At 47.9% G+C, this 26,398-nt stretch overlaps 1 protein-coding gene across 2 annotated transcripts in view; it reads right to left on the reverse strand.

Annotated features, from left to right (window-relative positions):
- Nucleotides 1–26,398, reverse strand: part of VAC14 (VAC14 component of PIKFYVE complex) — a 1,981,056-nt gene that overhangs the window by 668,447 nt on the left and 1,286,211 nt on the right. The window lies entirely within an intron of this gene.

Genomic DNA, 26,398 nt, shown 5'->3' on the forward strand with positions numbered 1-26,398 from the left:
TACAGAGAACTTCTTTGAGTTTGAGGACACTTTATACCATCAGGTGAGGGGTACATCCATGGGCAGCACGTTTGCACCGAGCATGGCATGCCTTTATGTTCATCAATTTGAGGAAGATTACATATTCAACCTCTCCAACCCCTTCTTTTCTCAGATGAAGACCTGGAAACGATAGATAGATGACATTCTCGTGGTCTGGGAGGGGAGTGAGGAGGATGCAACACGATTTGTGGAATGGGTCAACAGCAAAGACCCCCCCACCTCTGTTTTACACATTCCATTGATAAAAACCACGCGGTTTTTCTGGATCTCGACATCACCCTATCAACAGAAGGGCTCTCCACCAAAGTCCATGTTAAACCAACAGACAGGAACAGCCTCCTCCTGTTCGAGAGCTACCATCAGAGGTCTCTTCGAGGAAACCTACCTGTGGGACAATTCCTAAGAATTCAAAGGAATTGTTCTGAGCTCGCCACCTTCCAAGTACAGGCGGAACAACTGGAGAATAAATTCCTGGAGAGACATTACCGCAAGAAAATGTCCAGAAGAGCGAAAAAGAGGGCAAGGAACAACGACAGGGATGCGCTCCTTGAAACAACACCGAAAGAACAGAGTGACCACATTGTGTGTGTGACAACATACACACCCGTGTCTAACAAAATCCAAAACATCATCCGAAAAAAATGGTCAATCCTTAGGATATGGACAAGGATAATGGTTTCTAATACAATTTTTCACTCCCCCCACGGCCATCACTTAGATTAGAAGTGGATCCCTGTCTCCAGGTGTATGCCCGCCCTCTATCAAACCAAGGTTTTAGAGGGCGAGGACAGCCGATGATGAAGCATGACACTGGGCGGTGTGTGAGGCCAGTCCATAACTTATTATGAGATGCCCCCATTGGCAACGTATCTCCCCCCCAACTCTGTAGATACCTTTAGGAACACAATCTAGGGGCAGTCTTCTTTTGTGGATTCATAGTAGAGTGGAGGCTGGCTTGCCCCTTAGCCCCGAGCCTCTGGTTCCTACCCTTGGCACCTGCTGAGATTAGTGTGTATGTAATGTAACTGGTGCTCATGTAAAGCATTCCAATACCATCAGGTCGAGTTAGCGAAATATTCAAAAAAACTGCACCAGTGTGTTTAGCAGGTAATAGAGTTGACTGATGGGCAGGGGAGAGTAGAGGTTTCTGCTGTCAGAGATGTCGACAGGCTCAACAGCGATATTCTGATATGTAAATAACGTTTTTGAAGTCCGTCCAATGTATCCAGTCATCGTATAGTTTGAGTATTTATAAAGAACTTAGGGCCAGATGTATGTGGCCAAATAACGAGCGCTAATGCTGAAATTCGCTGAATTTCAGCGTTTGCGATCGCTATTTGGCAGCGAACAATGTAGGTACGTTGAAACCTACTAGCAAAATAAGGAATCGCAAAATTGCGAGTCCTTTCTTTGCTATTGCATGTAAGGAATCGCAAAATGCGATTACTTAAATGCAATGTCAGTAGCACAAAAGAAAGTGCACTTTAGCCTTAAGGAATCGCTAATTACCACCAGAAAAGTGCTTTAAAAAAGCACTTTTTAGCTTTTTTTCAAGTTCCATGTGGCACATTCATGCCCTCAGGGCATGTATGTGCGCCACATGTACACACATGCACATTTCAGGGGTGCAACAGGGTGTCCTTTTGGAACCCTGGCACCCTTTAAATTGCGCCCGCAATTTGCGAGTGCCTCTTGGTGACTCGCAAATTGCGGGAGCAATTCCTATTTATTCCTATGGGCCTCTTGGCCCATAGGAATGAATGGGAAATTATTCCTTAATTGCAAATCGCAATTTGCGATTCACAATTAAGGAATATTAAGGAATCGCACAAAATATTGCGATTCCTTACCTGCATGGCATTTTGCGATTCCTTAATAGTGATTCCCTAAAAATCGCTATTAAGGAATCACAAACATGCATTTACCTACATCTGGCCCTTAGTGTTGTACCGGAGGAGCTTGAGAACAGCTATGGAAAGGTGGTCGAATGGAGCACATGCTTCCGAAACTGTCAATTAAAGGACACTCCCCCTGCTACAGGCTAGGACTCTGAGGAGGTGGGTCCCTAGGTCAAATGTCTGCTGCATTGATCTACTTCAAAATACTTTCAGTTCACCTATTCCTGCTGTGCGGGTAAGATAGCTTGGCAGGCCGACCAGCTCGCCGCCTCCCTGAGCCAGCACCCTCCGGCCAGCTCAGCGAACCCCAGCCAGGCCGCCGACAACCTCACGAAGTGGATCAGCAACTGCGCGGACGAACTCGCCCCACTGAGGACCCCGCCCAACAGACCCGGCAGTAAGAGAGCCCCATGGTTCACCGACGAACTCAAGAGCTCCAAGAAGAACTGCCGAGCCCTCGAGAAAGCCTGGAGAAGGGAACCCACGCCGGACAACAGGACCACCCTCAAGCTCGCCACCCGGAAACACCACCAACTGATCCGCATCGCCAAGAAAACGGCCTTCAAAAACCGACTGGACAACAACGCACACAACTGCAAGGAACTCTTCAACATTGTGAAAGAGCTCTCCAACCCCAACGCCGGAAACAACGACATCACCCCTTCGCAAGACCTCTGCAACTCCCTCGCTTCCTACTTCCACAACAAGATCGCGGACATACACTACAGCTTCAGCACTCAACCGACGCACGCCACGACCGCTGGACCTCCACCCACCACCACCCTCCGCGCCTGGACCCCGGTCAACACCGAAGACACCGTCCACACGATGAACTCCGTCCACTCCGGATCTCCAACCGACCCCTGCCCTCACCACGTCTTCAACAAAGCCGACGCTGTCATCGCACCCCACCTGCGGGACATCATCAACACCTCTTTCGACACCGCCACCTTCCCGAGAGCTGGAAGCACGCCGAACTCAGCGCTCTACTGAAGAAACCTACAGCAGACCCCACCGAACTCAAGAATTACCGCCCCATCTCGCTACTCCCGTTTCCAGCCAAAGTCATCGAGAAGACCGTCAACAAACAGCTGGCCACCTTCCTCGAGACGAATGGATCCCTCGACCCATCGCAGTCCGGATTCCGTGCCAACCACAGCACCGAGACCGCCCTCATCGCCGCCACCGACGACATCCGAGCCCTGATGGACAACGGGGAAACAGCGGCCCTCATCCTCCTAGACCTCTCCGCGGCTTTCGACACGGTCTGCCACCGCACCCTAGTGCAGCGCCTCAGCAACGTCGGAATCCAGGAGAAGGCGCTGGAATGGATCGTCTCCTTTCTCGACGGAAGAACACAAAGAGTCCGCCTACCACCATACAAGTCAGAGGCCACCAAAGTCATCTGCGGCGTCCCTCAAGGATCCTCACTGAGCCCGACTCTCTTCAACGTCTACATGAGCCCCCTCGCGGCCATCGCACGCCAACACAACCTCAACATAATCTCCTACGCCGACGACACCCAGCTGATCCTCTCCCTGACCAACGACCCCGCCGCCGCCAGAGCCAACCTGCACGAAGGGATGAGAGAGGTAGCCGAGTGGATGACGACGAGCCGCCTGAAGCTGAACACAGACAAGACGGAGGTCCTCATCCTGGGCTCCTCGCCCTCCGCCTGGGACGACTCCTGGTGGTCCCCCGCCCTGGGCACCGCACCCAAACCGACGGACCACGCACGCAACCTGGGTTTCATCTTGGACTCCTCCCTCTCCATGACCAGGCAAGTCAACGCCGTCTCCTCGTCGTGCTTCAACATCCTGCGCATGCTTCGGAAGATCTTCTGGTGGATCCCCACAGAGACCAGGAAGACCGTCACCCAGGCCCTCGTCACCAGCCGACTGGACTACGGCAACGCACTCTACGCCGGAACCACCGCCAAGATCCAGAAGAGACTCCAGCGCATCCAGAACGCCTCAGCCAGACTCATCCTCGACATCCCACGACACAGCCACATCTCCGGACACCTAAGAGACCTGCACTGGCTCCCGGTCAACAAGAGAATCACCTTCCGCCTCCTTACCCACGCACACAAAGCTCTCCACGACCAAGGCCCGAGCTACCTCAACAACCGAATCAACTTCTACGCTCCCAAACGCCACCTCCGATCCGCCAGCCACGCCCTCGCCGCCGTCCCACGCATCCGCAGAGCCACTACAGGAGGAAGGTCCTTCTCCTACCTGGCCGCCAAGACCTGGAACTCCCTCCCGGCCGACCTGCGCCTGACCCAAGACCACCTCTCCTTCAGGAAGAAGCTTAAGACCTGGCTGTTCGAGCAGTAGCGGACCCCCCCCCCCCCCTATAAGCGCCTCCAGACCCTACGGGTAGGTAGTGCGCTCTATAAATGTCTTTGATTGATTGATTGATTGAATGCACCTGCTGCAGAATATGTATGTGTGTATTTGTCATGCGGCTTGTTTTCGCCTCTCTTCGGGGACTCGATTAACATAAGGGTGTAGTAAAACACTATCTTTGTGGGAACTGTACCCACTCTACTTTTGTAGCCTCTTTTTACTAAAAAAGATGTTTTTCACAGCTTTAATGAAGAAACATTTACTCTGCTCTCATGTTTATTTTCAAATCGATCCAAGCATGGGGAGTGGAGTTGGCTTAACGGCTAGGGCGGTCGACAGCGAAACTGGGGAACTGAGTTCGAGTCTCGGCAATGACGCTGAACATCATGTGATTCTGGGCAAATCATGTAATCTCCCCGTGCCTAACAAAAATGAATGTGTGTCCTCATGTAACGTAACTGGTGCTATGTAACGCGCTCTGATACCCGATTCGGGTCAAGTTTGTGCTATATAAAACTCTGCAAAAAAAAATAGCATTGTACAGAGGCCATTTTTATTATATTTCTGTTGGTTTTGTGTGTTTATTTACTAAGTACAACATAAAGCAGGTACACCGACCTATTATTCACCCAAAACCAAACGAACCCCCCCACCAATGCCCCCCATTTAACTCAGATCCACCTTTCCTTCTTATTCCCTACATACCCAACCTAAGTTCTTGCCGCATTGTGTAGTTCTGTTAGTCCTCTGTCCTTCTCATCTTGAAGTCTCACCCCCTCTGTGACATCTACCATATTTTTCTCTATCTAGGAAGCGAGGTATTCAGTATCCATTTGCATGGAAATCTTAGGTGTCAATATAAGTGTATTGATGCCGAAAATAGATCTAGTACATTAAAAAAAATATATCATGGGTCGTAAGCCGTGTTTGCGACTGATGGAACGCTCAGTGCATGCAGTCCCTGGTCTCTTTGGGCATGTGAGTGCTTTGTAATTCTGGCTAAGATGGGAGATAGTTCCATAGTTCACAGAATAACCCTTCCAAGCCAAAGACATAATAGGCCCATTTCCCATGACTCTGCAGGGTTCAGACTTTGTAGTTCAAGGTTTATTGTACATAGAACATTTTTATGCCGGGCAGGAGCCCCTCAAGCTTTCACACATAACAGCATCATGGGCAGAGACTTCACTTGAGACCAGATTGCAAAACCAGACAGTAATAAGAAGGCGAGGGCCTGCCACATGTATGTGGGGCATTCCTGGAATTGAGATGTAGGGCACAGGAGCCTCTGGAAAGCTGACTCGACTCTCGAGCAACACAAAAACAAAGCAACATGAGTCAGATTGGATATTTATTAAGAAAAGGGTAATGTATGCACATTTGACAAACACTGCCTTGCTAAAAGATAGCTGGAAAGTATGGCCAGATGCACGGATAAGCTCCAAGTCTTGCTACGTTCCCTCTTTCTCACAATATAACCATAAAAGCAGCAGAGGCACACGCCAGAGAACTAGTACCAGCTGAGCTGCTCCTGGCTGCGTCTGGAAGCCTGCATGGCTGATCCTCGGCTACAGAGGTGGAAGGGCACACTCCTGCACAGGTTTCGAGGCCCAGCATGGAATTGCTCGAGGTAGATTCCCATCACACCATAGCAGCCTGTTTTGTAAGCGAGAGCAACCTAAGGTAATCTGTTCCCTTGGAGATTGCATCAGCGAGCTGCTCGCCTTACATCACCTGGGCGCACAGAGGATGCTGAGCACGCGCCCTACCAACAACAATCAACAGTCGGGAAACATTGCAAGGAAAGGGTACATGGGGAGGGGAGCATCTGTGACTACATAAAGTGTGTCTGCAGACCTCTGTGGTCAGGGCTGCATCAATGGAGGGAGGAACACAGGCCAAGACTCCCAGAACTCAAAGACGCTCCTTCGCTTAGCTCAAGGGATCCTCCTTATTCTAACTTTAACATTTAAATCTCCTTTAAACTGAAGTCATCACAGGGCATCTCAGCGCAGCGCATTCAAATCATGTCAATGTCGCTTTATATAAATAATTCAGGCTGTGATAAACCTGGAGCAACAATAAGATATCCATATGATGCTACCGTGTAGCACGGAGATGACCTCTTCTCCAGCACTGTAGCCTTGAACTCAATCGTCCTAGTCTAAACTGTGGATTGGGCATATTTGTATTACAGCGCTACGAAATTCGGTTCTAGTTGCGCCTCTGCACTATGATATTGCTCCGTCTGTAATACGAATCAAGGCCACCTTTAGGTTCTATGTGACAAACAGCACTGTTCAGTCGCTGCCCTCAGTCCCCCAGGGGAGCAAAGAGAGGAAAACAAGCTCTCGGCAATCTGAGGCGAAAATAAGCTCTCGTCCTGCAGGTGGTGTAGGGGCGGAGGCGGGAAATGCGTGGGGACGCTGCAACGGACACCTCTTCACACACGGGTGTGCGGAAGCGTGAACGTGTCCTGGGCATGACAGGATGCTGCGGGCCCTAGAAAATTCGCAGAGAGCTCTTCACGATAGTTCATGGAAGATGCTACTATCAGTTCTTGCAAGCAGTATTTCTTAGTTACCCCTCCTACATTCCAGCGGGGTGTCTGGTCGTAATGTCGGAGGCTGAAGCAAGGCTTTAAAAGTGGGATGAAAAACTGGGGGGTCTTTCAAAAGGGCGTGGCCAATGTAATTGAGGGCGTGGCTTAACACCTAAAAATCTGTGCTTCACATAGTGTGCCACCCGACTTGTATTTTGCTGTTTCTATCAGTGCATCCACATATATGATATAAGAAACATACGTATACGAAGTCAGGACTATGGGCTTTGTCAATGGTTGTTAGTTGCATAAGATAAATAAGCAGTCACTATGGCGTGTATATAATATTGAAAAAGCTTCCACTTAAAGCCCTGGTGACTCCATTACAATGTTGCTGCTCCTGAGTTTCAAAAAGAGAAGGGAAATCCAGAGAGAAAATGACTCTTTAAAGGATTTTCATTTTCCTACAATGCTCAGCTGGCATGACGTCATGCTGTAAAGTCCACTAGTGAGAAGTGAGCAGTGTGAGCAGCACACATCAATGTGCTTGCTGTCTCGAAACGGGTCCATATCGGGCTAAGTTTTCTGCCCTGGCACTTTTTGCCTGACTGCGGTGACAAACAGAGCCCGATAGAGACACGTTTCGAGACCTCCTTAAAAAAACTGCCGGTGCTCAGACCCAGCCCACTTAAAGCCCTGGGCTCAAGTGACCTCCAGGGCACAGTCCACACACACGCCAGCACCAAAGCACACACCTGGTTGCCTAGCATATTCCTAGCACCAGAATACGATGAAGGCTTCTTGGGGATGGGGTTGGTGACATGGGAGGGTGGGGAGATAAATGGGGGCTCTGGGAACTCTTAAGGAGTCAGATGGTAATGTCCCATTACTCACCGGTAATATTAATTATGGCTAATCAGAATCCTCCTCGTCTGAGTTCTAACTTGTGAGGTGCTTCCGCCTCCGACAGATTTCCATGCTAGGGATCGAAGATCCACTAAAGCTTTCTTCTATCTCCATGGCAGCTCTATAAAGCCCCACCCTTCCAGCCCATCTGCCTGTAAAATACCAAGTCAGAGCAAAACAAACTCGTGGAGGTGAACACAAGGGTGTGAGGGAGGTATGTGGACAGGGACGAGGAGGACTCCAATTCAGGGTAATGGAGCTTATCTGTAAGTAATGGGACATGAGTGACATGACCCCCTCCTCTCCGTCCTCCTCGCCCCAGTCCTAACTTGAGAGGATATCCCAAACAAGACGCACACCAACACAAAATCAGAAACAAATGTATTTATTGAAAAAACAACAATTACTCCATTGCTGTTTGCAAAACAGCTTCCCCAAACCAACGCTCACCACCCGCCAATCCAAACAATAATGAAGGGCAAAAGAAAACTGGGAAGACCAAGTGGCAGCACAACAGATCTCCTGAATAGAAGACCCACCTGCCTCAGCTGAGGAAGCAGACACTACCCGAGTAGAATACCCTTGGACATCAGACGGGGATACACATAGGCAGAAGCCTGAACGATAGCCTGTCTGACCGACCGGACAATAGACTGGAAAGAAACCTTGTTACCTAGGGTACCAGAGCCAAAAGAGATAAACAAACTCATGGACTTACGAAGGTCCTAGACCAATAGACAGACAGTGTGTGACCCACATCCAAGGTAGACAGAACCCCCTCCACATCCAAGAGAAAAACCAACAAGACAATTTTGTGGTTCAAATGGAAAGAGGAGGAAACCGTAGGAACAAAAGTAGGATCAAGCCGGAAGACAACCCGGTAAAAAACAGAAGCGCAAAAATTGAAAAGAGGAAAGAAGAACCCCTAGTTTACACTAACGCCTAACAGATGTGATGGCCACCAGAAAAGAAGTCTTAGCAGACAACCATGACAAGAGACAGGAATCCAAGGGTTCAAAAGGAGGAAATTGAAGACCCCTAAGAACAACTAACAAATTCCAAGAGGGAACACACTTGGACACCACTGGCCTCTTAAACTTGAAGCTCCTCAGGAGCCGAGACACCAAAGGGGAAACCTTGGAAAAATCCCCCTGCACTTAAAATGCCCTGACTGCAGCCCACTGGGTCCATAGAGTGGGGAGCCAGCCCCTTCACAAAGCCATCTCACAAAAAATCAAGAATAGAAAAACAATCCAGTCAGGGAGTCCAAGCTTTTAGCAGAACACCACTTCTGTAAAGAACCCCAGAGCTTCTCATAGGACTTTAAAGTGGAGGGTTTATAAGAGCTCTCAATATCAGTAGCCATGACCTCAGAAGACCCGAGACCCATCAACCCCAACCTTTTACATTTCAGGCCGTCAGACAAAGATGAAGCAGGTGTGATATCGGAAGTGAGGGAAAGAGGAGTGGGAAGGGCTGAAGACCCAGAGGAAGTAACACCCCCATTGAAAGAGACAACAGGAGAGGGAACCAAGGTCTCCGAGGCCAAAGGGAGCAATTAGAATCATCGTGGTCATCTCCTTCTGTGTCTTCTGTAGCACCCTCTGGAGGAGGGAAACGCGAGGGAATGCATACAGAAAACCCCGGTCCGTGGTACTTACAGGGCTTCAAATGCCCACTCCTGGAGAGTCGAAGTCTGGGAAAAGAGAAGAGGAAGCATCGCCTTGCGTGGAGATGAAAATAAATCCAGCCATGGACATCCGAACACTGCACACATATGACTGATCTCCTGAACTGACATGTGATACAATATCAAAGACAACATGCTCCTGCTCAGACAGTCGGCCTGATTGTTTTAGAGACCCCTGACCATACACAGCAGAAAGATCGAGAAGATGGGACTCCGCCCCAAGCAAAAGTGCAGGCCGCAATGTGCCCACTGAACCAAATGCTTTGGAGACAGCCATCAAGCCCTGAACCCTCAGCCATGCCCTGGCTGACATGAAAGACTGTCCAGGAGACAATCCACTAAGTTCTGAATAGCCATCCCCCTGTGTGCAGGCAACCAGACCATCCCCTGCACAGAGTCGAACAGTATCCCAATAAACAACTTGGCCTGGGTATGTTCCTACTGGTACTTCAGAAAGATGACCAGGAAGCCCAACTCTTACACTGTCTGTAGTACCAGCTTGAGATCTTACTGAGCCTTTTATAAAAAAAATAAAAAAGGAGCAGATAAGAGTCAGTCATCAAGGTATGAGAAAACAGATATACTTTGCAAGTGAAAACAGTGCCACCACTGGAGGCAATACCTCGGACAACACCCTGGGAGAGGTAGCCAGACCAAAGGGCAAGACCTGGAACTGAAAGTGTTGCTCTTCAACAGCAAACTGGAGATACTTCTGACTTGTCGGATGAACGGGGATGTGGAAGTACGTATCCTGGAAATCCAGCGTGACTAGGAAGTTGTTCCTGGCAAACAAAGGAAGAGTAGATTGGTCGAAACCATCCAGGGGGCTAACACAGGCACCCGCAGCCCCCACTGTGCGGGGGACACCCAGGCTCCAGGGGGCTCCCTCAGCACAGCACTTAGGCCAGAGAGTTCCTGATAGAGTCCGGAGGGGGACCCTCCACGCACCTTGCAGGGGTGCCCCCTCAATATTCCTTACACCACTGAAACCATCTTTAAGTGTTCAATCACTAGTTCCTTGTTCAGAGTCTTGAGGTTGAAGACTGGTCGAAGCTGACCATTGTGCTTCAGGACCAAGAACAACAGGGAATAAAACCTGCTTCTTCTTTGTGAAAAACACACCAGGATGATTGCCCCTTTTTCTAGAAGGTACCTAACCTCCTGAATCATGGCCTGTTGCTTAGATCTGTCCCTTGGCAATGGGGTAGCAAGGAACCGACCCTGAGGAGGAGACCTCCAAAAAGGAATTTGATAGCTCTGGCCAACAACCTGTAGGACCCATTCATCTGAGATTGAGGCTTGCCAAAGATGATAAAAACGACGCACTCATGCTCCCAAACCATGATAGTCATTTGTGGGGCTGTTCATTTGCAGACTGGAAGTTTTGTTGAGATTTTCCAGCAAACACAGCCCGGCCTTTGAAAGGGACATCTGTCAGAAGGGGTCTAAGCCAGCTTCTTCCCGACAGATGGCCGTCTACACATTGACAACTGGAAAGGCTTCAAGATCTTCTTCTTCTCTGCAGCCTTCTGGACAAGCTCATCTAGCTCAAGCCTACAGAGCTTCTGACCAGTAAAGGGAAGCTACATAGCTAGAAGGGACTAGAGATTGAGCCGTGCCTCACTCTCCCACAAAGACTTTTGAACTCACTATACAAGAAGGACTGAGGGAATGCAAAAATCCCCTACACTAGGGGGAAGAGCTAGTGGGGGGAAAAGAAAAAGAATGGAACTTTACTGGGAAACCCATAGAGTTGTTAAACTTGCCTCACTCACTGAATAGTGGCATGCTTCATCATAGGGCCGCTGACACACTCTGGCGCAGACCAACGCTCAGGGTGGAGCGCGTTTATTAAAAAAATAATAATAATAATTCTCTAGAGAAATCCCTGTTGCAGAAAGAAAGATAATTAAAGTTGTCTAAGTGGGTACCCCTGTTTATTTTATTATGCCCCCGCAGGATTAAGGTACAGTGAGTTCAACAGTAAAGGGAAGCTTTATAACCAAGTCACGACTGGCCTCCAGTTTCCATTACTTGAACCACAATAACCTGCGACCAGTAACCGGAGCCCCAGTTGTGGCTGCAATCATCATCAGATTGCATCAACTCATACAAAGTCTGAAAATCCTTAAGTAAGGCTTGAGAGGCATAGGCTTCAGACGTACTTTCTCGGATGGAAAAGTTCACAGTGACGTAGGATCTTTTCAGAGACGCATCAACCTTCTTATCCACCACATCCGACAATGCAATGTGGAATCCTCTGAAGCCAAAATGAAAGTGGCTGCCATAGTGAGCAACATAGTATTCACTTTAGGAGTTTGGGGAAACAACTCCTCAAAGTCCTGAAACACAGCACTTATTCAGAAAGCGAGGAATGGACTGTCTATCTGATCCTTCCATTCCTTAGACAAGGGTGATTTGATAATGTCATGATAGGGCAAATCATTGCTCTCCACAGCGTTATATTGTGAGTAAACCCCCTCTTCCAGCAGGGGTTTTCACTAAACCCAGTACCTTCATCATGTGGGACATGATATCCTTCAACTGTGAGCCCTGAATGTACTTGCCGTTATGCTCAGAGTCAATGTCTATGTAGAGTATTTGTAAAACGCAACTGTTACTCCAAGGAGTGTCTTGGCACTACTGCAGAAAGGGCAATCAGCTGGAAAATAGGAGGGAAGAGCCTAAGGAATGTTTTTTCGAAACACAGGTGTCGCCTTGATGCATCTGAGTATCAATGGAAGTTTGTTCCAGAAAGAAAGGGCAAGGAAACTGAGAGATCTGCCCCCGATCTTGCCTTCCTGATCCACTGAACTTTACCAAGACAGAGATTTACATAACAAAGGTTTCTGGGTGGTATAGAAGTTAATTCTATCTTGTAGATAGCCTGAGCCAGTTCCGTGGAGGGCTTTCTGAGTAGTGAGCAATGTCTTAAAAATGATCCTCTTCCTCATCGGGAGCCAGTGACATTTCTGAAGGAGATATGTTAAATGGGAACTACAGGGAGCCCAATAATTGTTTGAGCCGCTGCATTCTTGACCAGCTGCAGCCTATCAATCAGATATTTGGGCAGGCCTATGTAGAGTCCGTTCCCATAGTCAAGCTGTGATGTTATCAATGTCATCCTCAGCCCCATCCAAACGAGGTCATTTAGAGGCGGCAGATAGCTCCCATTGCGACATCCACAGCGTTCTTATTGATAGGGCACAGTTGAATAAGAGTGAAAAGAGGCTGCTCAGTGTACCTGAGCCTTATGACTCCAAGCATCATATGAGAAAGCACAAAACAAGTTGAAACAGGTCTCTGAATCAGAGGTCAAGGGCTCTGGTTGTTGGGGCAAGGAATGGTGGGAAATGGATTAACACCTGATAGTTTACGCCAAAAGGCTCAGTTCAATTCCAGGAGGTATTTAAATGCGGCACGTAATCAAGCTTCTCCCTTATCGGCTGCAGTACAGTTCAACACAAACATATTGTGAAGGAGTACAGGGGATGCCCAATTTAGGGTCTAGTAGTCAGTATTCACCTTGGAGTTGTACCTCATAGACAGATGGTTCAAATGGCTTTACGCTCAGCCTGACAAGGAGTACACAATGGGTCGGGCCGGGTTGTTTGGAAATGCCAATGGCCAACTCCTAAACATGACAGATACAGGTTAACAAAAGGTATTATGAGCGATTCCCTCAGCATTTGATGGGTGTGGGGGTAGCCTGCATAACACACTCTGGGTCACAGGTCTAGTGAGTTATATGAGCTTTGTGGATGAACACTAAAAATTTGTTCAACAGAAAATATTTGAGGAAGCTGGTAAAGCAGAGTCAATACAGAGGCTCGCCAATGGGTCTTGGTTGCAGGAAGAGCATTCTTCTTTCAGTTCAGATACGCTGAGCTGCAACTTCCTGGTCTTCATGCTGCCTCTTCCTTGAATCAAACTTCTACGCACGAGGTGGTCTCAGCTGGGCCCTGGCTCTTGTCCTCAGGTGAGGGAGGCTTTGGTCACAGTAGACCGGTTCATCACCGCTTTGAAGTGCACGGCAGCTCCCAAGAGATGGTTCTCAAGATACTCCAGGCTTAGCCCTTGCTCTCGCAATGGTGCTCTCAGCTGGACAGTGGCGATCTCTTACAGCATACGGAGGGCCAGTGTTATCGAAATTATAGGCCAACAGGAACAAGCCAGGGCTCAATGAGTTCTTGTACTGCCTATGTAATTATGATGGACAGCCAATATAGGCCTGGGGCCACTTTCAGCAGCTTTTTCTAAGGCTCTTCCTTCTGGGACGAGCTGAGGGAAGGGGAAAGAAAACTGAAATCTGATGGGATGTGCATAGGACGTCCAATCTAGACACCAGCTTCAAGGTGAAGCTTCAGAATGCTGCTGCTGGAAAAGGCTTTAGTGGATACACACTGTAGCTCCCATTCAGCCAGAGCAAGACAGCAACGGGGATTTCAAGATGCACACTACAAGGCCATCTATATGATCAAGATAAAGAGGAACCACCTTTCTTCATCACACCATGGAGTCCTACCAAGATAACAAGCAATTCACAACATAAATAAACATTGTGGAGGATGCTTACGCCCTCCAAGTAAAGTGAATGGAAGAGATTTTCAGAGATTGCTCTGAAGGTCAAAAAATCTGATCCTTCAGCTATCACAAATGGCCCTAAAATTAAGCCCCCTTGTAGCATTATGAGGCGGGATTAGCCTAATTTATTATGGCTGGAGATACACCTTGTCCAGCAGAGTCAATTGTATTTCTTTAGAAGTTTTGTAACGCACTACTTGCAGCCATTCAGTTACTTCAGAGTGCTATGAAAGTTTGATAAAGTCAGATGAATGTTCGTCTAAAACTTTTCCTGAACAAGCTTGCTTGTGTTTGGATCATTACTTCAGATTACAGTACAGAAAGCCCCACCTTCCAAGATTTTTAATTCCCAGAGATATGCTACTATGTATTAACCTTTTGAATAATTGTTGGTTGATCAGACAGACTGTCGCTGAACAGAGGCTCGTGGCATGCGCATAGCAAGGTGCCAGTTTCTGCAATTATGTAGGGTCTTTGCACCAGCATGCTCTGTGGACTGTGCAGAAGCACTCCAATTGAACTCAAGCGCCAACCAGGCGCCCGTGAAGTTATTTCAGAGCAGGTCTGATGTGGTCAAAATTGGCCAGATTTTAGACACATTTTAGGTGCCAAGTTCTATTATCTTTGTAGCCTGGTACTAAGATCCTTAGAGAGGCTTGAGTAAATTATGTTACAGTAATCCTGAAATGCCAAAAACAAAGCCCTTCTCAGCTCTACTCTGATCGCAATGAAGTAGAGGTTGAATTTTTCAGAGAAAGGACAAATGGCAATCAAAACCCTAAATTTGATTTGACTTGAGGAGTAAACAAATGTTCAGGGCTAACAAATATCCTGGGTTCCTACTTACAGAGGGATTGGAGGAGAGGTTCTGAGGCTTGTGGGTCAGTAAAGGAGAATCAGACGTGGATGACTAAAACATTCTTTTTGTCTTTGTTCATGAATCGACACCCACAATACATTCAGAAGGGCACACGATTGCAGCACAATGTCATGTAGGTTAGACTGTTAGGTTTATTGTCTAGTTGGAAGTGGATATGAAGGTCATAGCATACATTAGAAAGTTTATGTGGAATGATATAATAGTTGTGCCGTAGGTGTATGTAGCCATGAAACAAAAGACTCAAGTGGGCTGATCTTTGGGGGCAAATATCAGGATGTCTGTTTCTGTGGAAATATTTGTACTTTATATAAACAAGTGCTAAATTGGTGCTTGTTGGAAAACGAGTCAGTCTCTGGGAGGCCTGCACAAATAACATGTCACATTTGTCCTTCACTGGGAACCAAACACCCTAGCGTAGCGCCTGACTCTCAGAGGGTAGCCTTACAGAGTAGTCTTAAGGCTTACTCAAGGGAGGTGGTGTGGGCTAGTAATCACCCTTACAGGTGCGCAGCAATAACACACAATAATTGATTGTCCAGTCTGTACTTTAATTCACAAAAGTAAGAGTACATTTATTAAACACACACACTACTCAATAGTATGCACCAATTTACAAATATACATAAGCTGTTAGAATTACTTTGTGACATTGCATAACATCTCCACCTCGCCCGCGGGGGGTGTGGGGGTCTAGTACCACCACTCCCATGTATGCACATCATCTTGTCCTCTAATGCAGTTAGTTGAACATAACCTGGAGCGAGGGCCCTGCGCACTGGCATCATCCCAGTGGCAACCCACCCCATTACCTCAACATGCATTAAAATAGGCACACCTGCCCTAGTTACACAGAACTCTGCCTGAGCATCTCCTACTGACCACGAAGTATACACCTCTACATCTTAAGGGCTAACAGTCTGGGTTCTTCTTCACCTAACGCAGCAGCAAGAATACATATTTAGGCATCCCTTTAAAATGAGGTACTTATTAGACTTGGTAACATTTATAATGCATTGCAATTACAACCTCTAATAGGCATCAGAGATGAAATCACAGGATTACGCAAATACAGCCAGACACCCTAGCAGGAATGTCCAGCAACATAACCCCATTTGGATTATGACATCACCTTACACAGGTACTTCACATTACACATGTGCCTTTCAGTCCCTCTACAAGAAATAACGTTAGTAAATGCATGTCTGGTGCAATTACACCTCTTCACCACCAGGGGATGCCCTTCTCCAGACATCCCCAACTCAGCCCTTCATCTCTTGGTGCACTTCTCAATACACCTCCAGCTGTAGAACAAAAGTTCCAGCCCAGGAGGTGTTAAAATGGAGGCTAAGCCCCTGAGGGGTTATTTCTTCCGAGTCCCCAGAGAGTTAGGGAGGGACTTCTCTTCTTCATGCTGGGGGAGGCTGCGTTCTCCTGCAGCTCCCCCTGCACCTTGTCACACATTGGGTGTTAACCCCGTCCTCCTGGGGCCACCACGAATCGAGAAAAAGCTGCTTCTCCTTGCAGACCGGACCGGGCCTGCAAGGCATTATGGGGCACTCTTCCCGAGCCAGGTGAATATCCTAGCAGTGGCTCCACTGCTGCGTTGGGAGAGCCGCGCTGTGGGCCTCCGGCCTCGTCTTCGCCTCGTGGGAGGGCCCGGCCCCACCCGGACCCCCAGGTGAGTGATTCAGCCCAGGGAGCCCACCCCGGCTGCACCCGCCAGCTCCCCGCCCGGCCAGCACCCTCCCGTTTTGCAGCGGGAGCCGGCACCTGCAGTTCTGGTCTGCCTGCTCCGGGGGGCAGACTCGAAGACTCAAGCCGGCCCCGCCTGACCTTGGGGGTGTGGGGCGGCATTCCCCCGGCCTCCTCCTTCTCTTTGGGGCCCAGAGATGGGGTCCCGGGCCACCGACATCTTCGGAGGGGGGGGCACGCAACAGCGCTCCCCTCCATCCTGAGTCTTCAGGGGCCAGGGTGGGCAGGTCACCCCCGATTGGGGTCATTTTCGCGTTCCCCGACTGATCTTCACCCTCTGAGTTGGGGTCCCGGCCCCCCGGTCAGTCTTCACGGGGAGCGCGATGGCGCTCCCTGGCTGTCTCTTCTCCGGCAAGGGGGGGTCGCGCGACGGCCTGCCACCCCCTCCTCTCCACCACCATCGCTGGGGCCTGGAGTTGGGGGTCCCGGGCCTTGCGATCTCTCTGAGAGGGGGCGGACCGGCGCTCCCCCTACTCGAGTGGCTTCAGGGTGCCAGGGTGGGCTCCTGGCATCCCCCTGGGATAATTTCTGGGGGAGCACGATGAGCTCCACGACTTCTTCTTCGGGTGGGGCAGCCCCCAGGACCGGACCCACCCCGGGGGCACTTCTTATACAGGTGGCAGAGCCCTACGAGCTTCGTCGTCTGACTTCTTCAGGGATCAAAGGTCAACTACCTTCTGGGGGGCATATCTCAGGCCCCAGGGTACCGATCTCTGCCATCTTCACCTCCTCTTGCTCCTGGTGGCGCTCCCCAACCACTGAGAGCACTCTCCTTCGCCCCCTGGGGCTCACAGAGGGTGGATTCAGCAGGGAGCTATTTCCAATGGCTCTCTGTGCCAGCCTCTCACCTGGCTCTTCTCCTGGGCCTCTCTTCTCCTTGCGCAGAGGCCCAGGTTTATGCTCATTGGTCCTGGACACCTCTCCTGACGCTATTCAGGATCCTGGGATAGTCAGGGGTTTCCTTCTTCCAACTGCCCATGGCGCCAGACTCCAGCACCCTCTGCCTCAGCAGACCACACCCCAGAGAGAGCTACTCTTCCTGTGCAAACACTTTTTAAAAGATTGGAGAGGGGGTTGGCAGGATTTTTCTGTCCTATCAAATAGCGGCACATCACTTCACTGCCCCTGCTCCCTCCTTCCTATCCAGGCCTCTGAGTTGGTTCAAGATGGCTTTGTCCTGACTCATGGACTCTGAAAGCCCCTTTTCCTGTGCTGCCTTCTCCCTTTTGCAGCTTGGTGCCTGGCACCAGGTGACAGCTGCTGATGGATTAGCCTGTAGCCCCACCCATCTTCTCTTCTTGGAGAGGAGGCCTTCCCTTTTGGAAGGAAAGTGATTAATCCAGCCTCTCCAGGGTCAGACCCCAGCCAGGCCCTGGGCTGACTCAGAGAAATATGACATTTCTGGGTGGCCCAAAAGCAGAACAAATATGACTTTGGACTCTGCAGAATATTTCTTCTCACACCAGTTACAGTGGACTTTAGTGCGTGTCTGGAATTTGTAGGCCTTAGGAAAGTGAAACTAGCCCATGGGCTCCACATCCCCATAGGAGAATAATGAAGTGAAAACAGTAAAACACTGGCATGTTTCTTCCCACTGTATAAGCCTAATCCATGTCACTACCCAATTCTGCATAAGTCCTGCCACACCAGTCTATCTGCACCTGCTCCTTGGCTGTGCATGCCAGGAATCTCCCCTGCGCAACCCCTACATGTGTGCACACGCATGTACATGTGTCTGCATGTAACCAGCCCGGTGCCCCTTACTTCAGCTGCAGTGCAGCAGCCTAGTCAAGCTAGGGGGACACTAGTAAAATCTACATGCAGTCTCTTTCATACCGAGTTCACTGTGGGTGAGTCCCAACTGATGAGGCTCTCCCACAGTAAAAGCTAAACAATTAGATGCTCAAAATACAAAAAATCTGGGCGGCTTAGATGGTCAGACCCACCTTCTAACAGTGCTCTTTACCATTCCCAAATCCAGGCTGAAAGTTGTAAAGAAGACTGTTGAATTCCTCATATTTTTGGAGTTGTTCCATTATCCCCTAGCCATGATCTTGCTGAAGAATGAGATGTTAGAGATAGGCTGGTAGATTACCAAAACCTTCAGACCTGGAAGTTTTTTCCAGATGGTGGTGATAATGCCATGTTTTAGTGGATCTGGAATGACCCCTGGCCAGATGGAGCCAGAGAAAACTGTTAATTGCATTAGTTGAGTACAGTTTTGTACAGCAAAGGAACTGTGGAGGCATGAGACTTGACAGGGCATTGGACGCTTTTGTCTTACTGGTCAGACTCAGCAGCTCTTTAGTGTCCAAAAGTAACAATGTGGTGAAAGAAAACTAGTAATAACAGCAAAATGGAGTGTTAGCGAAAGTAATTTGATGAGTAGTGAGATGGCATTGCGGATTTAGGTAACTCAAGATTCAAAGAAGTAGAAAATATCTTCACTCTGCTGTGGAGTTGAGCATGGGTTGCTTTTTAGAAACACAAAGCTTGATGGATATAATTCTTGCGAAAGTCTAAGCTACATGCACTTGCTCTGGGCAACATCCCAGTAGACTTTTTTTTTAAACACTGCTACTCCAAACCGTTAGCACCCATATGCAAATCAGCTTAGGCCCTGCTCCAGGCAGTAATAAGTCTAGCCCGCACTGCCAGGTTACAATCCCTCTGTGGAGGAACACAAAGAACTCAAAGAACAAGTTACTTACCTTAGTTAATGCTCTTTATGGTGGATAATTAATTAATTAATTAATTGCAAGTTTATATAGCGCTAGGATCGACTCCCGGAGGAGTATCTCCGCGCTTCGACCGCTGCGAAACCCTTCCTGGCTTCCCTGAGAGATGGTCCCTTAATGGGTATCTCCAGGGTGAGACCAGGCATCCCCGGCGGTCTGGTGGGGCCGTTAGTGCAGATGAGGCAAGCTTATGCCCAGAGTTGCCGAGTGTGATCGCTGATCAGAGTGGGCACCGAGGCGAGAGAATTATCGAGTCCGCTGACCCTGGTCCAGAAACCTGCCGCGTCGGGAATCGAACCCTGGTCCCGGGCCGTCCTCTGCTCTCGGGTCTGCCGCCTCTAACCAGTGAGCCACACTACTCCATCTAACTACAGATTATTCACCTTAGAATATTCCCCAGACGCCAGACTGGAGCTGAAGATTGTTTATAGCAGCGCACGCACATGCTGCTAGGGGAGTCATACGGCTTCACGTTGAATTCAAACTGCTTCTGAAGTGACTGAGAAGGGCCACATTTAACCCCTTGCGTGTGTCGGACAGCCGCCGGTCGTCTGGCGTCACGGTGGGCGTGTGCGGAAGACGGCCGGGGGCCATCCAAACCACGCCCACGCCATAAATCACTCGCACCGCGGTGGATTTTCCGGCGCGGTTAAAGGGTTAAGAGCCACCCTGCATGCTGACATCAGTTTCTTGTCTTTTGTCTTTCAATGCCGTCAGTCATGAAGCTGGAACAATTGTTGGTAACAAAGTGTTGAATACTATTTGGGACTTCTTTATATATGAAGTTAAAAAGAGGCCATTCCACAGAAATGGGAAGTAAGGGGAGAGTGATGAATCTGTTGTTATATAGAGTATTCAGCAAAAAGAGTGTTGCTAGTTATTCTTCTGATGGGTACGTCTAATCTGAGATCCCTCACCTTAGAATAGCAACCAAAGGTGGGCTGTCTTTGGAGTGTCCTCAGATCAAAAAGTTGTGCACAATTGATTATTATCGGAAAAAAGTGGTGGAAGGCGGTTGCACTTACGGTACCTGCAGCCCACTCGTGCAACAAGTTGGCATAATCGCAATGAGGAAAACAGTCTTTAAAGTCAGGAGACGTAGCAAACAGCTATTAACAAACAAAATGGTTCTGTTGGGTAGAGAAAACAATTCCTTTGGAGGAAGCTGAGAACAGCTCCTAAATGTATAACGTATAACAAGCAAAACACTCTCTGATATGCAAAGTTTTTATATGTATTAAAAACATGAAAACAGAAACAGTATATAGGAATTACTTCATTCCACTACATTACTAGTAAACACTTTAAATTCGTGAATGGTGACAGTAGTGATTAGGGTGACAAGTGCAATATATAGTGACACTTATATACACAACGAATTATTTACAATAAAACCACATGGGGAAAGGACCGGGGGAGGGAGGGAAACGAGGTATTTTCCGTCGTTTTTTGAGGCCAGTCTTTTTATAAGTAAATATTCCAAGGAAAACCAATTAGTTAATGTCCAGGTTCCTGGAGTTTAGCTTGGCCAAGGTAAGAGCGTCGACGTTTCGAATCCGAATTGAGTTCGGATTTTTCCTACGAACGGCTTGGTTGTGCAGAACGCTGAACCATATCGCGGATTAATACCGCGCCTGACACCAGTTCGAGGGTCGACCAACTGGCGACCGCCTGGAATAACTCACCTCCTGACCTTCCCCTTTGTCTTGATAAAGACCCACCGCGACCACCAACTGGGGCGCAACCAGGGTCGAAACGTCGACGCTCTTACCTTGGCCAAGCTAAACTCCAGGAACCTGGACATTAACCAATTGGTTTTCCTTGGAATATTTACTTATAAAAAGACTGGCCTCAAAAAACGACGGAAAATACCTCGTTTCCCTCCCTCCCCCGGTCCTTTCCCCATGTGGTTTTATTGTAAATAATTTGTTGTGTATATAAGTGTCACTATATATTGCACTTGTCACCCTAATCACTACTGTCACCATTCACGAATTTAAAGTGTTTACTAGTAATGTAGTGGAATGAAGTAATTCCTATATACTGTTTCTGTTTTCATGTTTTTAATACATATAAAAACTTTGCATATCAGAGAGTGTTTTGCTTGTTATACGTTATACATTTAGGAGCTGTTCTCAGCTTCCTCCAAAGGAATTGTTTTCTCTACCCAACAGAACCATTTTGTTTGTTAATCGCATATACCCAGGTTCTGAGGGACACAGGGTCACCCCTTTTTGCTAAAATTAGTAGCAAACAGCTAATCATAGGCTCAAGAGGGGTACATAATAAGGAAAGTTAAGACCAAGTTAGGGTCCGACTGTGGCATCACGAACAGTTTGGGACGCGGGTGTTAAAACTTTCATTTCATAACAACGGGTGATTTTAATGAAGACGGTTTGTCCAGCAAACACTGGAAGACTGAAAAAGCCAACAAATAATCTTTGGCGGTCTACACAGCAGGTCCTAGTGGGGTTAAGGACAAAACAAACAAAATAATGTCTGACAGCTTTACTAGTACCTGGTGTGTATCCCAGGCCCGACAACAGTTTACAAAGTTGTTTCAGAGTAGATGGATTTTGTGGAAGGACATATCTTTCAGCGAGGATGACATCAACCACCAGGGGCGGTTGCTGACATTTGAAAGTGTTGGGGCACAGAGTGATTTGCATAAAGCACTGTAGCGAGCGAGCGCAGCGAGCGAGCCCGAACCCCTAAAAGGGAGTTACCCCCCCAAGAATTTTGAAAAAAAAGAAGAAAAATCGTGCATTTTCAAGTAAATTTGAGAAAGCAGGAAGGTTAATAAAGCAATTGTGAAAGTGCAGTTATTACATTAATAGATGGCATAACATAGGTAGCTCCATATTCAGTATAACCACAGAGCTTCATACATTCCGTCCTATTAGGCTCAGGTGCTGAATTCAGACTATAAGACTTTCATGAAAATCTCAGCTCTAAGAGTAGAAGAAGTTGCACAGCAGTTGGGAAACAGCCTTCACAAAGCATTGGATTGGTGCACTGCCATTACAGACAACTGATTATCAATTGAAATGACCATTACATTGGCACCAACATACAGTTTTACTGCGCACAAACGATAATGAGTGGAAATGTCATCACCTACTATAATGATGTGTTTTGATCATATTCAAATATTTGTTTTCATACCAGTTCAGAATTACAAAGAAAATGTACTTCATTTGTACTGTCCTAATTCCGATATAACATCAGCACAGATAATGTTTGTTGGGTGCAAGAAAAAATAACATCCTACACCCTCTAGTCTCATATGGGCATTGTGCAGGATTGTCACATAAAAACATTTCTATCACTTTGAAGTCAGAGAAAGAAATTAAACACCAAGCTCCCTTGGAAGACAGAGAGTGACATTTGAGCTCTGTCTTCAATGCACAGCAAATGTGACAAGATAAGATTTAAAGGCCTGGCCAATGCCAGGACAAGTTTACGTACTCAGTGCGGCCCTGCTTTCCTTCCTGCCCCTTCTTAGTACTTTGCACAACTTACATTTGAATCCATTGTTACATTACTGTAAATGAACAGATAAACAATTTAAAACAAGAAAGAAAGCCCAGTGCTCTCATTTCGAGTCGTCTTCCTGCCTGGCGCACTTTGCAGCTGATCGTGTGGGAAGAGGAGAAGTGAAACGCGGAAACCCCCTGGTTCAGCTGCCAGGTGCTGAGAGGCAGATCTTGCCTTTCCCTTCCTCTTATCCAATATTTATTTCTCGTATTCACTTGGGCCCTGTTCCACTTTCCTTCACTGTCACGAGCAGCCTTTAAAAAATGCATATATCGGAGACATGTTTTTTTCCCTTTCCTGAACGGCATTCCTCGGATCGTAAAGTGTCACACGGAAGCAACAGATCCGCCCCGGCAACTGGAGCTGCACTCCACTCCAGCCTTGCTGCACCCACGTTTCTTGCTGTAGTCGCCACCAACGTGGTCTAAACCAGGCAGTCATACTACTCGATTAGACAGACATATTTCCAAAATGGAAAAGAGGCAGGTGTGTGGTGACTAGATGTCCCGGATTTGCACGGACAGGGGGCGACACGCAAGAGGCAGGGAGGGCTTCTGGAAGGGGGCAATGCCAAGAGGCAGGGGGGTATGGACAAAGGGGCCAGGAGGGGTGTGGGGGGTAAGTGGGCACAAGGGGGGGGGTCTACAATGCCTCGTGCCCTTGCTACTTGCCCTATATTTTACCCATAGGCAATATGTTTATGTGAAAGGCAGTAAAAATATTGGTAAATCCAGATAACAACCGGGATTTCCCTCGTTTTGAACATAAACTTCAAATAATGCATTTATTGAAGAAATTAGTTCAAAATTATTTTAGTGTTCTCTAAACAGTTCCTTTACTATAATTAAAACAAACAGCGGCACAGTTGTCATGCTGAAAATTGCAAATACTTTTACAAAAATGGTATTCAAATACCGACTGCAATCCCTTCCAGGCTCTCAAAGCAAACAAACGCTCAGTGTTATTTATCTTTAAAGGTGTTAATTTCCGCCAACTTTCCGAGAGTTAATTCTAGGAGCTGGCAACCCCGAAGGCCCCCCTGTGTCTGTGGTTCCACTAGGGCCCCAAGGGGCCCAGGCAAGGCTGGTGAGATCCATAAAACTGTATAAACTTCACAAAAGGAACCATCTCTTGGTACCCTAACGGCAATCGAGGAAGGATGAAAGGCTGAGGTCTCGAAGAGAATCAAAGCCGGCCATGAAGGCCGTAACGGAACCTCTGCAGACTTCCTCCTTAAATCAAATGTTCCAGTTTTTAACGGAGAGTAGTGTGAACCTGCACATACATCGATCGTAGTGTTGTACAGGCTTAAGTTACACGGCCCTCTCAAACTGGGGACAGAATCGGAACTACAGTTGTTGTTTAGACATTACTGCTGTGCACGCAAATAGTCATTATGTGTGAGGAAATATAATTTTTGATCGAGTAGTGTTCCCCAGCGAGTACCCCACCGTCTCCATGTACTAGCTTGCAGTGCATGTTATTTCCCTCCTGTGCCAGCTACGAAGACGCAAATACATTTGCGTCCATCTTTAACTTGTCCTCTTTCAGATCCGCCATGAACGGATTGAATATTCAGTTCCTATATATGTCGTGCCACCGTCTTTTTGTGGTACACTTTACACGTTTTTTAGCTCTGGCGAAGTAGGCCCAGAATATGCCATTGAGCTTTTTTCGAGTTCTCTCCTGCTTTCTGACTCCGAGGGCCTCAGCCCAGGCCATCTCTGTGCCAGTGGCCCCACCTTACTTCCTTGCGCGGCTCCGGCGCATAGCCTAACCTCTGCCTGCCAAGACCGTCTTCAACCTTCGAATTATCTGCTCCACTCCTCGAAAACACATTCCTGTCTCGTAGTTCAAGTAAACATCCTCCCAGCTGCAGGAGCAGAGGGCCCGGTTCTTCTGTCTCCGTGCAAGTAATTCATAGACTCCGTTGCCATGGTAGGCCCATGCCCCCTCACCCCGCATGCCAACACGTAGACGCATACATGCAGACAGTATAGAGTAGTCTCTGCCCGAGAGACCTTCCTTCCAGACACTACAGTTCTTAAAACATACGATATTAGATACGATATTGGGATCAGGTTGATCTGACATCTCAGACTTATGTCTACACTTGTAGTGCTAAGTGTCAAGTCCCCTTCACCCTCCAGTTACACGTCAGAGTCACGTCAATCCGCTGCGCGCGCATCTTTGCTATGAATTTCTGCTGACATTGCAAGATTCTCTTATGTATCCACCCATTTTGTGACCTCATGATCAATGACGTTTCTAGTACACGCCTTCATGCACGCCTATTATACCGCCTTTTTAATGACGTTTAATGACGTTTCCATGTTTTATCTCTTCTTTTCCAGCTGTTACGCCTACTATATGCTCATACATTGTAATGCATTGACTATATATATGTACTTCTGTAAACAATATGTTGTCTGTCTTCCCTTCCTGAACCCTGTGTGGTGATGGAATGGTTATGCCACCTTGGCTCGAGCCAATAACCCAATTCCTTTTACAGGAATAAAACCCTTTTGAGTTTACCTCAATATCCCGGATTTTGCCTCTTATTTTTCTGAGTTATTCTTATTGATTATTGATAGCAAATTAAGTATAGGTAATCGATTTTACCACAGTTCTGGCGCCCGAATAGGGACCCCTCCCCCACCCCACGCGCCGGCGGTGCGTTTCAGGCCTAGCCCCCTGCCACAGCCGGACGGACAACTACGCGTATCCGCAGGATTTCCTGTATCTCCCTCAGGCCAACGGAGGTGACTGAGGCTGCGATCGACACCCAGACGAGGCGGTGAGGAGTGCGGAGGATCCCAACCCGAGCCTAGCTGAGAGAGCAAGATCCGAGGTATACAGAGGCCCACCAGAGTCCGAAGTATCTGCGTCGAGTCCGAGTCCAAATCCAGTCCGCGTCGAGTCCAGTCCCAGTCCAGAGTTTCCGAGGCCTTCTGTTTCCGTGCTTCCTGGTGAGTACCGTTGCTAGGGACGCATCCTGACGTGCGCATTAGTTTGTGCCGGTCAAGACAGGTTCGGGTGCACGAGCCTGGTCTGCACTGTTTAGCAGTGTATCTGTACTGTATAGCAGTATATCTAGCCTGCACCTGTATCAAGGTGTATCTGTGCCGTTTAGCGGTACATCCTGTTACATGTCATTGTACTCAATTAATGTGGTTCGTTCTTGAAATGTTTTAATGTGTCATTCAAATGTCGTGGTATGAGTGAATGTTCGATTTTCATTGTTGTGCTTAGACGTGTCTTATGTATAGTGTGTTCATATCTGATTAAGAATCAAGTAGCCAGATTTCAGAATGCCGTTGTTCTCCAAACTAAGACAAATAAAAACCCGCAAAGGGGTTCTAGAAGAAGCCGTTCCCATTCCACCTAGGGACACTCCAGGGTACTTTATGTACCATAAACACGGCCTAGATGCCGTTTTGTTTCTCGATTTATGGGTGGATTACACTAAAGAACTGTC

The sequence above is a fragment of the Lissotriton vulgaris genome, chromosome 12, assembly GCF_964263255.1.
Source record: "Lissotriton vulgaris chromosome 12, aLisVul1.2, whole genome shotgun sequence".
In the NCBI taxonomy this organism is placed as follows: domain Eukaryota; kingdom Metazoa; phylum Chordata; class Amphibia; order Caudata; family Salamandridae; genus Lissotriton; species Lissotriton vulgaris.